This window comes from Globicephala melas, chromosome 10, assembly GCF_963455315.2.
Source record: "Globicephala melas chromosome 10, mGloMel1.2, whole genome shotgun sequence".
In the NCBI taxonomy this organism is placed as follows: Eukaryota; Metazoa; Chordata; class Mammalia; order Artiodactyla; family Delphinidae; genus Globicephala; species Globicephala melas.
The window spans coordinates 97,835,886-97,840,749 of NC_083323.1; positions in this window are offsets into that span (position 1 = coordinate 97,835,886).

Below are 4,864 nucleotides of genomic sequence, written 5' to 3' on the forward strand. Positions count from 1 at the left end.
CTGGGAAAACTGGGTAACCATGTGCAAAAGAATGAATCTGGATCCCTATCTCACACTACTTACAAAAATTTATTCGAAATGAATTAAAAACTTAAACATAACCGTAAAACTCCTAGAAGAAAACATAGGGAAAATCTCCTTGACATTGGTCTCAGTAATGATTTTTTGGATAGGGCAACAAAAGCACAAGCAACAGCAGCAAAAATAAACAAGTGAGACTACATCAAACTAAAAAGCTTCTGCACAAAAAAAGAAACAGTCAATAAAATGAAAAGGCAACCTGTGGGATGGGAGAAAATATTCACAAATCATGTATCTGATAAGCGGTTAATAGCCAAAATATATAAGGAACTCATACAACTTGATAGCAAAAAATAAATAAATAATCCAATTTAAAAATGGGCAAAGGACCCGGATAGACATTTTTCCAAAGAAGACTTACAAATGGTCAACAATTTCATGAAAAGATGCTCAACATCAGTAATCATCAGGGGAATGAAAATCAAAATCACCATATCACCTCACACCTGTTAGAATGACTATTATCTGAGAGAGAGACATAACAAGGACTGGCAACGATGTGAGTAAAAGGGAACACTGGTGCATTGTTGGTGGGAATGTAAACTGGTGCAGCCACTGTGGAAAACAGTCTGGAGTTTCCTCAGAAAATTAAAAATGAAACCACCACATGATCCACCAATCCCACTTCTGGGTATATATATCCAAAGGAAATGAAATCACTGTCTTGAAAAGATATCTGTACCCTCATGTTTATTGCAACATTTTTTAAAATACCCAAGACATGGAAACAATCTAAGTGTTCATCAATGGATAAGTGGATAAAGAAAATGTGAGATTATATATGTGTATATATATATATATATATAATATGAATGTATAATACATATAATGGAATATTACTCAGCCATAAAAAAGAATAAAATCTTGCCATTTGCAACAACATGTATAAACCTAGAGGGCATTATGCTAAGTGAACTAAGTCAGACAAAGACGAATACAGTATGACCTCACTTATACGTGGAATCTAAAAAACCAAACTCCTAGAAACAGAGGCAGAGTAGAGAGAGGGTTAACAGGGTGGGAGGAGGGGGAAAGGAGGCAGTGGTCGAACAGGGAGATGTTGGTGAAGGGTACAAACCTCCAGTTATAAGATGAGTAAGCTCTGGGGATGTAATGTACAGCATGGTGACTCTAGTGGACAATACTGTACTGACACTTGAAGTTGCTGAGAGAGTAGATCTTAAAAGTTCTCAAAACAAACCAAAAAATAAGAACTGTGAGGTGATGGATGTGGTAACTAACCTTATTGCGGTAATTATTGTGCAATATATACATATATCAAATTATCACATTGTACACGTTAGACTTACACAATGTTGCATGTCAATTAGACCTCATAAAGCTGGCAAAGGGGGGAACACTGAGAACCCTCCTGTTTGGCGTCCTCTAGGCTTCCCAGTCTCTCCCTCCCATGCTCTTGCCCAGTTTCCCTTTTCTTGCTTCCACATTTTTAATCATTTCTGACATGACCTCCTGTCCTATCCCTCACTCTCAGAAGACACCCTTGCTTTTTACTTTACAGAGAGAAACAGAATCTATGGGAGGAAAACCCTCATACCTTACTAACATCCAACACACAGCTGGACTCAGCCACATCTGTACCTTCTCTTACCTGGGCTTTTGATCCTCTGCCCCCTCACCTTCTCAGGAACCTTCACCATAGATTATCTCCTTCTCCCCCTTGTATTTTCAAGTTCCCTCTTAAGTAGATCCTTCTGGAAGGCTTTCCCTCCATAAGTCCTTTTTGAAAAGTCCTTATGTCTCTGTATTTACACAAACGTCCACATAGATGTGGGTTATATAGACATCCACTTGTGCCATAGTTGATTACCTCTTAATATATTGTCCAAAACACCTGTGGGCTGGTGTTGAAAAACGTGTCTCTATTAAATATTGAAAAGAGACTAATTAATATTTATAAAACGTGAGACATAAAAGTTTTTCAGTATAGCTTTACTGCATTTGTTTTCTGCTTTTACACAGTGTATTATATAATTATATGGGCTTCTGACTTTATATAATAGGATCTCTTTACAGAATATGTGTTGCTTTGTCACTGACCTTTTTTAGTCAACGTTATGTTCCTGGAATTCAATCATGTTTCACTGCTGTGCAGTACTTCATATCACGAATATATAACCATGTACTTATCCATTCCACTCTATATGCATATGTAAGATATTTTCCATTTGTTTGTTTGTGTTGCTATTATAAACAATGCTGGTATGTCCTAGTGTGCTATGTGCAAGAGTGGCTTTAAGGTCTACCTAGGAATGGAAGAACTGGGCCATCAGCTCTTTCGTTTAACAAGACAATGCCAAATTATTTTCCCAAAGTTACTGCATCAACTTGCACTCCCACAAGCAGTATCTAAGTATGCTGCCCCGCATGCTCACCCCCACTTGCTAATGTCCAAACTTTAAATTTTGCCATTCTGATGAAATGCACATAACAAAATTTACCATCTTATTTTTAAGTGTACAGCTCAGTGGCATTGAATATATTCACACTGTTGTACAACCAACACCACTATCTATCTCCAGAACTCTTTTCATCTTGCAAAACTGAAACTCTGTCCCCATTAACCAGTAACTCCTCATTCTTCCCTCTACCCAGCCCCTGACAACCACTATACTTTCTGTCTCTGAATGTGAATACTCTAAGTACTTCATATAAGTAGAATCATACAGCATTTGTCTTTTTGTGTCTGGCTTGTTTCACTTAGCATAATTTCCTCAAGGTTCATCCATGCTGTAGCACGTGCCGGAATTTCCTTCCTTTTTAAGGATGAATAAAATTCTGTTTTACATAAAATAGGTAACTAGCGGGAAGCAGCTGCATAGCACAGGGAGATCAGCTCAGTGCTTTGTGACCACCTGGAGGGGTGGGGTAGGGAGGGTGGGAGGAAGGGAGATGCAAGAGGGAAGAGATATGGGGACATATGTATATGTATAACTGATTCACTTTGTTATAAAGCAGAAACTAACACACCATTGTAAAGCAATTATACTCCAATAAAGATGTTAATAAAAAAAATTCTGTTTTAAGCATAAAGCACATTTTGTTTATCTATTCATCTGTTGATGGACACTTGGATTGCTTCCACGTTTTGGCTATTGCAAATAATGCTGCTATGAACATGAGTATTCAAATATCTCTTTGAGATTCTGCATTCAGTTCTTCTGCGGATATACTCAGAAGTGGAATTACTGGGTCATAAGGTAATTTTATTTTTAATGTTTTAATAAAATGCATACTATTTTCCTTTGCGGCGGCAACATTTTACATTCCCACCAACGGTGCACAAGGGTTCCAAATTCTCCACATTCTTACCAGCACTTATTATTTTCTGTATTGGTTGGATTTTGTTTTGTTTTGTTTTCATAGTAGCCATCCCACTGGATAACTCATTGTATTTTAATTTTTATTTCTCTGATTATTAATGAAGTTGCAAGTCTTGTCATACTGACCATTCTCTCAGTGAATACCTGAAATTCTTTGCCCATTTTTATTTTCAGTTTTCCCATGCATATTGATTTGTAAGATTTCTTTATATATGCTGGATATCAATCCAGTTCTATTGTTACAAATTTCTTTTCCCAGCTTGTGGCTTAATTTCACTTTCTTTATACCACATTTTTATAAATAGAAATTCTTAATTTTAAAATAAACAATTTAATGAATATTTTCCTTACAATTTGTAGTTCTTCTGAATTATTTAAGAAAACCTTCCCTAGCCAAGGCAAAAGAAAAAAAAAGTATCTTAAATTATCTTCTAAAAGTTTTATAGTTTAACTTTTACATCTAAGTCTTTGCTCTATCTGTAATGAATTTGTTTATGATATGAAGTAGAGATCTACTTTGTTTTTTATGCATATGAATACCATACTGTCCAAGTAATCCTTACTGAAAAGACCTTATTGTTCCCCATTGAGCTACTGTGAGACTCTGTTATGCACTAATTGTAAATATATGTGTGGGTTTCTTTATTTGGGGGGTTCTAGTGTCTTTGTTGGGAAGTCCAATGTTGCTCTTACTGTTGCTCCTTTAAAGGTAATGTGTCTTTTTATTTTTCTCTCTCTTTTCAGGCTTTTCTCTTTGTCTTTAGTTCTCTGCAGTTTCCCTCTGATGAGTCCAGGTGTGGATTATTTTTCATCTTGGGTAAGTTATTAGGTATTTTGAATATGGGGACTAGTGTCCTTCATCAGCCTTTTTCTCCTCATATATTATCTATGCCTCATTTGCTCTTTGCTCTTTTTGGAACTCTTTTCTCCAAATTTCTTTACTCTCTTCCGTATTTCCACCTTTTTTGTCTTACTGTGTTACATTTTGAATAATGCTTTTAAACCCATCTTCTGGTTTACAAATTCTCCCTTCATCTGGATCTTATCTGCTGTAAATTCCAGCTATTTCATTTTATTTCTAGTTATTATGTTTTTTGATTCTAGAAATTATATTGGACTTTCTTTTCAATCTGCTAGGTTGCTTTTTATGATTTTTACCACTTACAGACAATTGACTGCTTTTGTATTTTTAAGCCCAAATGAGACATAGCTCTTTTATAATTTGAGTCAAATAATTCCAATATCTAAAATCTTCATGGGTCAGTTCCTGCTGTTTGTCATTTTTGCTGGTTCTCATTCATATTACCTTGATCCTTTTTTTCCCTTAATTGTGTTTTATTATGTGTTTTTCATTATCCTTAAAAAAGATATTTGTGGGGGATTCTTTGAGGTCCTGGATAAAGAGTATCTTCATCCAGAAAGTACCTTTGTTTGTTTTT